Below are 13,661 nucleotides of genomic sequence, written 5' to 3' on the forward strand. Positions count from 1 at the left end.
TAAAACACTTTTAAGCGTACATTTCTTTGATTTTTCTATTTGTTTTGCATGCTTTTATTGCAGCTGGGTTTAAAAATAAAACATTAGAAAAAAGACAAACTTTTATTAAATTACTTTACTGAATTTAGAGTGCAACTTGTGATTTACTCAAAACTAAACATTTTAAAATTTAAATTAAACATTTTAAAACTCGTAGTAAGTACTTTAAAAAAGTAACAAATGATTTCGCTGTCCTTTTAGATATTCAAAGTCCACGAGAAATATATATGACGAGGTGGCCGAGAGGTTAAGGCGTTGGACTGCTAATCCAATGTGCTCTGCACGCGTGGGTTCGAATCCCATCCTCGTCGAGGAACATTTTTTTGAATTTTATTGCATAAAAAATTTCATTATATAAAATTACATTATTAAAAAGAAAAAATAAGCAAATATTTTTTTTCTGTTGCACGATAGCGCAGTAAATATTGCCGAAAATAAGAAAAACAAACCTTAATCTATAAACATATCAATTCCTTTTTGCAAAATGATCGTAAGGACATTTTTTTAGTTGTGAAATTTTTGAAGCAAAATTGTTTTAGGATCCTTAAACAATAAAATAACATCCCTAATTTAAAAAAAAAATAATTTTTTTTCGCTTAGAATCATTTCGCAAAAAAATTATCGATACATAAATTTTTTTTTTAAGTTCAGATTCTTTATTTACATAAATGCGCAACTAACCAATCCCATTTAACTAAAGCAAATTTGAGGAGCGATAATAAAAATGAAAGAAACAATTAAGGTATTAAATGCTGAGGAGATATCCAGAGATACTCTATGGAGCTCATCAAAATCAATAGATAAAAGTGTTATATTGTTTTCAGATTAAAGAATTTGTGAATAATATTTATTTTTTAGATTAGACTTTTAAATTGATTGATTGTTATATTTTAACATACTTTTAGGGTCATTCTTAAATGTAGTACCACTACATGTCGCTAGCTGGCGCCACAGAATTTGTGAATTAAATTAGCATTGCATACTTTTAGGCAGCACGTTTTAAATCTGGCATAGAAATTGCTGAAATTGAAAACTTGTATTCAACATGAATTCCAAGCATGTTGCGAATGAATAACTGTTGGCGTATTCACAGATATTCGTATTCATATGAGTACTCATTCATAATTCACAGCTGCCGCACTCAGATGCAGTAAAAACCCGTTTGGAATTGAAGTCCTTTCCTGTCGCCGTCTCATCGCAGTCATTTGCATGAACACGCCCGTTATTGGTTAGCTTTAAGTGGCAACGGGGTGGTGTGGTGTAGGGGGAGGGGCAAGGGAAATTGGGATGCTGTGTGAAATGATGGCTGTGCCAAAATTCACACATAATTACAAGGCGAACTGGAGCCTGAAGTTGAGACTGATGTGCAGACTGAGACTGAGAGGCTGCAAGCGATGTCTACCCCCCCCCATTTGCCAACCCCCTGGCAACCGCTGCGTCGCTCATTTAGTTGCATGATTTATGCCAGGGCCTGGGCGGGCGTGCTGTTGTGGGCGTGGCATGCGGCAGCTTGTGACTTTCGCGCAAAAATGAATAAAAATAAAAAACAAACAAGGCGAAAGCAGCGCTGACTGCCGGCATTTATTTACTTTTTGATTACGAACTGCCCCCCACTCTCTCTCTCCCTCTCTCTCTGTCTGTCTCTTTTGCACTGCTTGCCGCTTGCTTACACTCTACACCTGGCTGCTGTGCGAAACACTTAACGCCAAAAGTGAGCAAAACAACACTTGCTCTATAAACGCGTCTGCTGCCGGATTCCTCTTGCCACTTTCCCTCTCCCCGCCCCTGCCCCTCTCAAGCTTGTGAAACGCGCGAATCGTGTCTGAAAATTTATTGAAAAACATTAAGAAGCCGCATCGCGTCCTCAAGTCGCGAGTTAACGAGAAACGTACTCGGAATTGGACTGGACAGCCAACAGATTCAGATTCAGTCTCAGTCTGAGTCTCAGATTCAGTTTCAGAGTCAAAGTCAGAGCCACCATCATACGTGTGGCTAATTTGCGGTTTGCGCCGTTGCATGATTTACATAGGCAGCCAGTTAGCCAAGTTGAGAGCAACGTGAGGCTCAAACAAACAAACAAACAGGCGAAAAAAAATAAAGGAGCTGCATGCAAATTATAGAAATTTTCATTGACTGGCAGCTTAAACAAATATTGAGATAGTCTCTCCCAAACTGCCGCCTTCTTCCTCTTCTGCTATCTCTCTCTCTATCTCTCTCTCTCTCTTTCTCACTCTCTCTCTCTCTCTCTCGCTTTGCTTAAGCACTATCATTAGTGACGGTTTTCGCTTATTCAAATGCAATAAATCGTACGAATTTTTGGTGGTTTTGGCTTTAACGCTGTGGTTCGCTGACTGCTGTTGGTTTTGGTGGTTTTTTTGGTTTCTATAAAAAAAAAAAAACAGTTGCTAATTTGCTGCTAGACGGCGTTAATAACAAGCTGCCATTTATGGCTTCCGTTGTTGATTGAGAGCGGCTTGAGTGCTGCTGTGGTTCGGTGGTTCGGTGGTTCAATGGTGCACGCTGCTGTAAATAGAGCTACTTAATTGAAGGCGCCAACAAACAGCGGGCGTGGCACTTGCCACAATTGTGACCTGCTGTGCAGCTGTGATGTGATGTGATTAACTTGCAACTCGCAAGTTCGTTGCTTAAGTCTTTCGTATTTTTCCCTTGAAATTCAACATTTTTATTTTTCTCGTTTTCAATTAAAAGCGACGCTAAACAATTTTTATGCGTCTTTTAACTAAGTTGTAATTGATTTTGATTGTCTGAAGATTGAAGGCGTGAAATCTGTTGCTGCAAGGCTGGCCAACAAGTACTCATGAGTACCCGTGAATAACTTGCATTAATCTGTCTCGTCGGTTCGAGTGACAAAAAGAAAGTGCAACTTAATCGCTCAATTCACACAAGTTTTTCGCGAATTTCTGTTAAGAATTTCAGCCTTTTTTTTTTTTTGTTTGCTCAAAATTATCTTGATTGACATTTTATGTCTTTTTAATGAAAGCAACTTCAAAGGACCTCACCAAATTGTTCGCATCGCAGCCCACTTTTCTCCACAAACAACGTTGTTGGTGGCAGTCGCATAAAAATGTTGATGTTGATAGTCGGACGGACGGACAGACGGACGGACGGACAGACGGACAGAGGGACGGACAGTCAGTTAGCCGATGCGAACAAGTGTAGCGTGTGTCCAGCCAGCCACACACAAGAACAGATACAGATACAATTGTATCTGCCAGATACGTGTATCTGCGGCCAGGTAGAGCCTGACAAACGCAACCAATGCAGCTGTGCAACTAATGTACTTGCTCCGTTCCCAGATACTCCAGCTCTTAAACTCCTTTAAGGCATACGACTTGCATATACCCAGTATTTATATTTAAAAAACTTTCTTTTGCTACAGATTTACACTCTTTCAATTGTGCTAGAATAATAATAATATCTATTGACAGCTTAGCTTCTAGCACTGAATCACTCCTGAAATACCTGTAAGCAAAATAAACTTTTTTTTTTATTCTAAAGAGACATTTCTTCACATAGTTATCAAATTTTAAAGCATCTGTCAATATACGAAATATATATTAAATTATGCAAGCTGAACTATTTTTAATTCTCTCTTGAAACATTTTTTAATTCAATTAATTAAATTTTTATACATATAAAAAATGCTATTTTCTAAGCTGTCTTCAACACAATCTAACTATAATTTAATTCTTAATTTGTATATTTTCAGTAATTATATTATTATTTAATTGTTAATTGTATAATATTAATTTACAACGTTTAAACAATAAATCAGAATTTTAAAAAAAAAAAGTAGAAAATTAACTACATCAATAAATAAACTTTGATTTTAACTTGATGTAAATTTTCTAAAATGGTTAATATAAAATTGCCAACTTTTTTTAAACTCGAATGATAGTAAGTTTAATATTTTTACACTTTTTAAAAATTAAGATGAAATGATATAATGGATTGTAAATACTTTTATACACAAGTGAAATATTAAATTCACAAATTTTTTACTAAGCCGAAACAAATCTATTTTTATTTTAGCACAAACCATTTATAATTCAAAGCATGCCTTAAATTAAATATACAATTAAATTAAATATAAAAGTAGCTGTCTTTAAGCAGGCATATCCTGTTGATGTCTACCTATTTACGGGGTATAAAAACGCAGGCAATCTAATCGCTTGCCAAATGCCAGTCAGCAGTCTCATTCATGCTGTAGTTTGAAGTTTCGAGTTTCGAGTTTTGGTTTTGGTTTTGGGTTAGGGTTGGGTTAGGGTTTCGTTCATTCATTGATAAAAACGCAAGTGCAACGTGCAACAAGCTGCGTGCGACAATCGGCAGCGGCAGCGCGATAAAATGTGGCATAGCCAAAGTCGGATATGAATGCGGATAGGATTGGGTTTGAGTTTGCGTTTGGTTTGAGTTTGAGTTTGGTTTGGGATGGAGTTTGGGTTTGGGTTTGGGTTTTTCGATATGACAAACACGCGTGAAGAGCGATGAGAGCGTCAAACGATTTTGTTATCATTGTCGCCATAACCGTTGCACGGTTTAATTAAAAGGTTATTCTTGTATTGCCCAGGATAAAAAACCCATTGATAGCACGACGCTCAAAGTGCCACACATTTGATGATTGAGTTGTAAGCGAGTTGGCGACTTATCTTAAAGACTTTTCATGCCCCTTACCCGCTTATCGCATTCCCCTTCGTTGTTCCCTTTTTTTTTTTAATTGCGACCTTGGCTGTGGGTCAACCGCACTCGCACTCAAAACTGAAAGTCCCAAAAGCCACAAAGAAAAAGCTCAGCTCTTGGCACAAGACCACAAATATGTGAAGCGTTCCAGCTGCCAGACCAGAGTGCGAATTGACAAATTTCCATGTCGTCAATACAATCAATAAAGCAGAAAACAACAACAACAACATCTGTAAGTCGAACTTACATTTAAAACAAGTGCATTGGGGGCTCTGATATGGGCTCACACCTCGAAGCATGCCACGGACAAGTAGACGATCGTTCAGTCAGTCAGTCAGTCAGTCAGTCAGTTGTTGTTGTTGTTTTTGTTGTTGTTGTTATTGCCACCAAGGCCGTTACACAAAAAACCGCTTTCAATTAAACTGGAGCACACTTTTGCCTGCGGTCGCTCATCATGCTGCATATCATGATAATGATAATGATAATGATAATGACAATGCTGATGATGATGATGAAGTTGCCTTGCGGCTGCGCCCAGAGTGAAAATGAATTTCCAATGGGGCCGACGGCAACAATCGACTCAATACTTGGGGGAACCTTAAGTTGATCATCTTAAAAAAAATCAAAAATAAAAAAAGAAAGGTTAGCTACAGCACGCCGAAGATTTGATACCCTCGGTCAAACTACGCCCGATCGTACTATAAGATATAGTAGTTCGATTCAAGTCAAATTTGTTTAGATTGCAGATCAGAGCAACATCAAATACACAAACTGCAAGTTTAGTTAAGATTATCAAGAAAAAAACACAGATTTTTATTCCAAATCTTAATTTCAACTGATTATTCCTATAACAGCTATATAACATAGTATTGTGATTAATGAAAAATTTGTTAAGAATGTATAAGAAAACTACAATTGTGAGAGACCTCATTAATAAAAAAGTTATTCCTACTGAAAGTTAACTTTCGATCGATCGTAGCCATGTCAGCCATATGATATAGTCACCAAATCAAAACGATCTGCTTGAATGCGTCACACAACTATATATATATATAAAAAATTTGTCCTGACTGACTCACTGATCATTGCACAGTCCAAACCATAAGACCTAGGAGGCTGAAATTATCACACAACATAGCAGAGACAATTTTATTGGGCAATTAGACGGCGTTTTGCGAAATTCGACTTGCAAAGAGGTCAAATTCGAGGTCAAACTTCACACGTTGAGAAAATTGCTAGTTTTGTAATAAAATTAGAATACCTTATACAAGGGTATACATAAAAACAGGTAGTTATTCACTTTTACCCGATCAATGCAGCGATCGAAGCGATCGCCAGCAATTGCCACTGTCGCATCACAAACGCGTTTTAATATTGAAATTGAAACTGCTGATGGAAAGTTATGGCCCCAACAGCATTTATGAGACGATGATCAGGCCTCAACTTTAACTTTAACTTCATCTTCAGCTGAAGCGAAGCTACTGATGATGATGTTGATGTTGATGATGATGATGATGGTTGCAGATTATGGGGCGGCAATCTAGCTATTGATAACATACTTACTTACGACCTATAGGCGGCCAATTAGCTGAAAACTGAAAACTGAAACAGAAAACTAAAGCTGAAACTGAATCTGAAACTCCGCTTGTTGCAGGAAACATAAACGGGAACGTGTAAATGCGCCAAAATGATATTGAAAAGAGAGTTTGTTCGGAAATCAGAAGAGAAATTAGTTAGTAAAGCAAACTTTATTAGCGACTTCAATAAAAAACTCAATCAAATGACTTTGACGATTTTAGGAAATATGAAATTTTGCAATTTCCTAAGCTCAGATATAAATCGATCATTTCACGAGCGACCAAAGGATGTGATCTAGTTGATCATCAACATAAAAGTCAATTCAAAAGGCACTAAATCAACTCAGAGTCTTCATCAATTGATAATCATAAGATTATATGAAGTTCTTCAAGGGGATGATCGTCATACGGTTATATGATCGGAGTCTAGCTCAAAACTAATTAAGACTCAAGGAAAAACAAGCGAAGATCGTTTTAAGCCAAGCAAAGGGAGACAGCATATGAGAAAACTAATCGTATTAAAACTGATAATAGTATGGATCTATTATATAAACTTAGTAAATTCGGTAGTTTTCAAGTTTGAGAATAGAACTTTCCGATGAAATGATCTTTACTATCTTCTTAACGATCAAACTGATTAAGTTGTTCAAAGCTGTACCTAAATATTAACTGAATTTACGTTTTATTGAGTAAATTATATATCAGAACATAAATCAATAATATTTCCCGGACATGTCATAGTATCTTGAATTCAAAAAATAATTTTATAAAACAAAATTTAATAAATTAGAGAATGAAAGCAGCTGCAAACTTTTCATAGGAACTCTTTTAAGATAAATTCTTTTAGGATATCAAAAAAAATCCAATTAAAGCAAAAAAGCTTATCTTAAAAATAAAATGTTTAAGAATGTGATGATCATACTCATACATGGCTTATTGAAAAGAGTATCTACAAAGAGAGATCATCCAAAAAATCATGAAAGAAATAAAGAAAAAATCATGTAAAATAAACTCAGTTATAAAATGGATTTTTACATTTGTTATTTTAAATTTAACACCTTTTTTTGATTTAAAATGGAGTCATTTGAAAAAACTGTCTTCAGCAGCAAATTTTAAACAGACAGATGAAATCTTAACTTAACTTATAGAAAATATATTGGAAAATATTTAAAGACTAAGAAAATAAACATCCTAGAATAAAAAAATGACCAAAAAATCAACTGATGATTGTTAAAGGATTTATAGATTCAATTAGGTTGAAAGTAGCTTAAATTAAGAAGAGTTTCTTCAACAAAGAATTTCGAGCAGTTTCAGTAGACAACTATGAAGAGAATCCTGCCCCGAAGTGAAATCTGTTAGCACACTGTAAAAAAAGACCAACTTCTAAAATCAAGAACATTCATCTTAAATACTTAGTCCTTAAAATTATATTATTTTAAGACCAAATTACTTAAACTAAGATTATAAATCTAAAAAATCTTAAAATCTTAATATAAGAATAAAAACCTTAAATTGTTAGGAATGTATAAATGGGTGCTATTTGTTAGAGAAGCGGCTTCAGTTGTGAAGCAGTAGGCGGCGGTGCGAATCCCACTCGTTAAAAATTAAAATAACATTTATAAAATTACTAAAACAGAATAAAATGTAAATAAATCAAAATTTAAATATATAAAAAATAATTTTTATCTATTTAATTTTTTGATTTTAATTTTAAGAACATTTATTCTTAATATAAGAACTTGGTCATATTTAAAATGTTCTTAAAATTAAGATGGGCTCTCTTAATTTAAGAATTTTATGTTCTCAACGCATTTTATTGACCATAAATCTTAGTTCTGAGACCAAAATCTTGATTTTGGAACATTTTTTTTATCAGTGCAAGATCAACTGATGTTTCTCAAGCGAATTCTCAGTGCTTGTGGCAACTTTGTCGTGTTGTGGCATCATCTAATAAAATCAAGAAAAGCCGCCACAAATTAAGCTGAGATTGCAGCCTGTTGTCTGTCCATGTTTGTGGCTTCTGTGTTGCGGCTTCAGCTTCAATTTGGTGAGTGGTTCGAGGTTCGAGGTTCAAGTGGTGCGTGGTGCGTGGTACTTGGTACTCACTGTGGTGCTGCGTGTCGTGACCCGCTTGTAATGGATTTTCAGTTACGCGCAGATTGCGTGTGCCTTGTTGTTGTTGTGGCTGAGTTTCAGGTGCAGCTTCAGTTGTTGCAAGTTGCAACTCGAGTTGCGTGTCGCTGGCATTTGGCAATGCCAGGGCCATTTGGCAGCACTTGCGGCTTGGGCCACAATTTGTTAACAATTAGCGCTCAGCTTGGCCCAGTACTGTTGCCCCTTGTTGCTGCCACTTGTTCCCTGTTCCCTGTGCCTTTTTGTGGCGTGGCGTGCCACAAAAACAGCCTGCAGTTTCAGTCTAATCTGTAAAGTTGGCGCTACACTTGTTGGCTGCCCTTTTAAGGGCTGCGCACATTAAGAGCCACATTCCGTGGCACAACGCCGGTGGTCCTCTTGCCTCGATTGCCCCATGCAACAGTAAGCGAGCCATGTTTGGGTGCAACATACTCGTACTCGTATTCATACTCGTACTCGTACTCGTATTCGTATTCGTATCATATCAATCATGCCGTCCTTTCCATATGCTAATGATGGCAATTAATCAATGAGAATCAGTTAAGACTGACGCGAACTCTGTCTGTCTGCCGTTGACGCTGGCGCTGACGTTGACGTTGACGCTGACGTTGACGCACGCAATTGGCTCATTGACTAAAGCTGGCTACACCCAGAGAAAAATTAGCTAACATTTTAATACTAATACTAAGCTATTTTGCTTTTCAATTTAACGTAATATATGAATTAAATAAATCTAAAGTGTGTTGACTATAATTTTCTTATTAATTAATTTACTTTATTTTATTAATTTAACGTCATTTAAATCAGTTCACTAAAAATTAACAAAAGCTTAAAATTATACAATATAACAAATTAAAGTTTTAAATAAGCAACTTATATACCCCAGATCTAACTATAATTTTTTTTTCTCGTTACAGTTCTTAATTTATTTTTAATTATATTTGTATTTTTAATCTTTAACTTAATTTTTATACTTGGTAATTTTTTGTTTGCCGACTGCTTTTAGTCGTGCATAAATAAATAAATAAAATGAAAAAATGAAAATAATATATATTTATTTAAAATAATAAAAAAAAAACTTGAACATTTTTAAAGTACATTTATAAAATATATTTAAATTAAATAACTTAACTTAATTTAAATAGTTTAATTTAGTTTCAGCATTTTGAATTAAAAAATTAAATATATATTTTTTTAAATATTTTCCCATTATAAGGTAATATTTAATTAATTTCTTTAAAGACTTGAATCAATATCATATCATCAATATATTATAACTAAGCATGAAGTGTTCTTGAAATAAGTATTTTGAGCACTAAGCAAACATTATGCCTAATTAAATGATTAAAATGCTAAAAGCTTCTTATTAGTGTCAAATAAAATGAAAACTGACTACGAAAATAGTTCTGTCAAGTATAGTCATAACTTATCAGTGCCCAATTGGCAATTTTTAATAATAAATTAAAAATATTTGAGTTAGATATTTCCACCGGACTAAAAAAATCTTTGATTTTAAGCTTCATTCAATATATTTTTTTTTATTTTCTTTATAAAAATAAGTTTGTAAGACTAAAAAAAAAATATTAAGAATTAACAATTAAGATTAAATTATATTTAATATAAATGATAAGCTGAAACGAACGAAATTTAATATAGTGGAAACATTGTGAATTTTGAAATATATATATATTTTACTATTATGTATCGTGAAACTAAAAATTGAACTTTAATTAATAACGCTTTTATTTAAATGCAATAGATTCAAATTAGAATTCACATGTTAGTTATGTTTCAAGTTAAATCAAAGTGTTTTAAATTTAATTCTTATACGTATTTTATTCAAGTGTATACAAGAATATTAATTATTTGTACTATGGTTTTTGCCTGCGTGTATATGTGGCATTCAACATGTAGCAGGCAACATGTTAGTTTGTTGCCTGTTGCCTGTTGTCTGCTCCAGTTGTGTGTGTTTTTGTATTTGCTTCTAATGATGTGATAAGCTGCAAAAATTAATTGCAATGCTGACCCACATTTAATTGGCAGTTGATGTTAGCGAGTGAGTGAGTAGGAAAAGGGAGACCGAGAGGAAGTGGGAGAGAGTGGGATAGGCAGAGGACTGGTCAGTGAGGAGGAAGGTCAGAGGTCGGTTCAGAGGTCGGTTCAGCGGACGGTTCGCTCAGCGGGCGGTTTGCTACTTAAGGAGACTCGAGGCACACCTGAAAAATGGTTAGTGCTCTAATTAACCATTGACCCGGGGCACAGCCCACTTTGCAGCATGTTGCACGTGGCAGCTACGGCTCATTACGCCATCATTTCAACTCGCTGACAAGTCGCAACAAAACCAGTTTAGATCTCTAGCTAAAGACGTGGCCCAAACCCAATTCCTGGCTCACATCGCAGATCTCAGAGCAGAGTCAGAGTGCAGTTGACTCTGCTGCAAAGTGGCATGCAAATAATATAAGTTACTGTGTCAGCGCTGTTGCAACAGGTGAAATTGTCGCCGTGTGCCCCAAACTGACTGTCTCAGCGTCTTTCTACTCTTCCCACTCCCCACTCCCCTCAGTTGCTGCCCCAAACCAGTGTCCAGTGTCCAGTGGCTGTTGCAGGGACTGTGGCAGGTATAGGGAAAGGGGCAGGGGCAGCCAGTCAATGTCAAAGTGTTGCCTGGTTGCCTTACAACAAAGTTAATTGCGCTGCACGCGCACGCCACAAACCTGGCCAAGTCGCGGGCCAAGACGCGTGTGTGCCATATCAAGTTTCCGTGTCAACTTGCCCCAACTGCCGCACAGTGGCATCAACTAACAAAAAAAAAAAAAAAAAGAAAAAGCAGACAAAATGAATATTAACAAAAAATTATTAAAAATATTAGGATCAGCATAATATGCAACAAATATTTAAATAAAAAATGTTCACTCAAATAGTAAGAGTAGAGTATATTTTGTAATTTGATGGAGTATCTTAATTTGCATTTCTTATGAATTTAAAAACAAATTTAAGTTATATTAAAGGTATATTTATTTATTTTATTTTATTCAAGACTGTACAAAAAGTGTAGCATTTTTTAAATGCTATATATGCATAACAAATTTTCTAGTATTTTTTTTTTATGTTACTAAGTTGTGAATTAACAAGGAGAAATTCAATGAAATTTTAAATAAATAAATTAATAAGATACAAATTTTTTAATATCTATATTTTGCTCGTAATTATCGAAATTCTTTTTAATATATTAAAAGGGGTTTTAGCTTTGTTTGTCGTTCAGCTGAATTTGAATTTTTTTTTAAGGTGTTCCAAACAACATATTGGCAAATAATGCTTAAGTAAGTAAATCGAATTATAAAAAAAAAAAATAATGCTTAACTTAGTGTTTAAAATTCAAAGTTTGATAAATTCTGCTGAAAAGATATTTTATATTAGAGAAAAAACCAGGATTGATTAACAAGTATATCAAAAATGTTGTGCTATAAACTACTAAAGGAAACTCTTATAATTTATGCCATAGTTTTATATAGTATTTAATGAGAACTAGTGTAATAATAAGAAAAATAATAAACAAAAGCGAATACAAATGAAACTAAAATAAATAACAGTTGTGTAGAATTTAAAGGCAATTTGCTTAGTATTTTATTTTTGAGTATATTTTTCTTGTGCCACTGATAAAAAAAAGTTCTAAAATCAAGATTTTGGTCACAGAACTAAGATTTTTTGGTCTAAGAAATGCGGCGAAAACATAAAATTCTTAAATTAAGAGAACACATCTTGATTTTAAGAACATTTTAAATGAGACCAAGTTTTTATTTTAAGAATAAATGTTCTTAAAATTAAAATTAGAAAATAATAAAAATTATTTTTATTATATTTATAATTTTGCTATTTTTAAATTTAGATTTTATTAACAATTGAAGATTTTTATTCTTATATAATAATCTTAGTTTTAGTAATTTGGTCTTAAAATAATTTTATTTTAAGAACAACATATTTAAGATGAATGTTCTTGATTTTAGAAGTAGGTCTTTTTTTTCAGTATACAAGTTTTCTTTAAGGTATTGACATTTTTTTGTTTGATTAAATTTAAGAAATATTATAAAAATACTTATAAAATCAATGTTTTTTTTTTATATTTTTAGAGAAAAATTAATTGGATGTTTTTTGGAATATGGAAAAGTGTGCAAATTATTATATGTGTAATTATTTGAGAGATTTGTTGAGAGTGCTTAGATTATGGCTCTGATTTTGAACAGCTTTCGTGCCACTGTGCGACAACTGCCACCGTCGTGGTTGTCATTAGTCTGCTGCACTTGCCGTTGTAATTGTGACAGGAGCAACGAGCACGGATCGCCAAAGGCTCGGCCACTGGCTTGGCAAATGTGGACTGAAGAGCAGAGAGAGAGAGAGAGAGGGGAGGAGAGAGAAGAGAGGGGGGTAAGTAGGGTTGAAGCAACGTGATCGTGATGTGCCAGAAGCTGATTTCAGCGCGGCTTCCGATAAGCGACTGAGACAGAGACTTCGAGTTGGAGTTCGAGTTGGAGTTCGACTGACAGACGCGTTGATTGGTTTTGTTGAAGAGGATGAAGACAGTGTTGACCTCAGCGAGGGGCTGCCTTACACAGCGGGAGAGGGGGGGGGAGACACGGGGAGACATGTAAATTGCTGGCAAGCTCCAAGTAAAAACTGGTACAATTTTCGTTTGGTAATTTTTTTGATCGTTTTTTTTTTTTTTTTTGTTGTTGATTATATTTTGTTGATAGTCACAGGCTGGCCACGCCTCCAGCCCCTCAATGCGCCGCTGTGCTGTTGACTTTGCCCCTTGCCACATTTGACAACTTTTTGCATAATTGCAGAGTCGCAAAAAATCCTTCGAACATTGTTGTTGTTTGCTGTTCGTGTTTTTGGGGGCCATTCATAAATTGAGGCGAACAACTCATAAATACTATCGATATATCGCCGCATCGATAACACCGAGAGACAGCCAAGGTGTTGGCCATACAATCACACGCCAAAAAGGACAGAAGCCTGCGTTGATTTAATGCAATGCGAAAACAAATTGTTATGTTTTGGGTCCCGCAAACGTGGCCGCAATTAATCAAAGTTCTCGCATTACAATTAATCAAAAATCGCACTGTCTCTGAGAGCGAACAAACTGACTTCACCCCTGATCCCTTTGCTGTCCATGCTCCATTTGTGGCCATAAATATCATTGCGAATGTGGCC

General features: G+C 34.9%; 1 non-coding gene across 1 annotated transcript; it reads left to right on the top strand.

Moving 5' to 3' along the window:
• Positions 1 to 268: 268 nt before the first annotated feature.
• On the top strand, positions 269 to 350 carry Trnas-gcu. Its single transcript has one exon. It is a non-coding gene; the product is annotated as a tRNA-Ser (tRNA).
• Positions 351 to 13,661: the final 13,311 nt, after the last annotated feature.

Source organism: Drosophila innubila, chromosome X, assembly GCF_004354385.1.
Source record: "Drosophila innubila isolate TH190305 chromosome X, UK_Dinn_1.0, whole genome shotgun sequence".
Lineage (NCBI taxonomy): Eukaryota > Metazoa > Arthropoda > Insecta > Diptera > Drosophilidae > Drosophila > Drosophila innubila.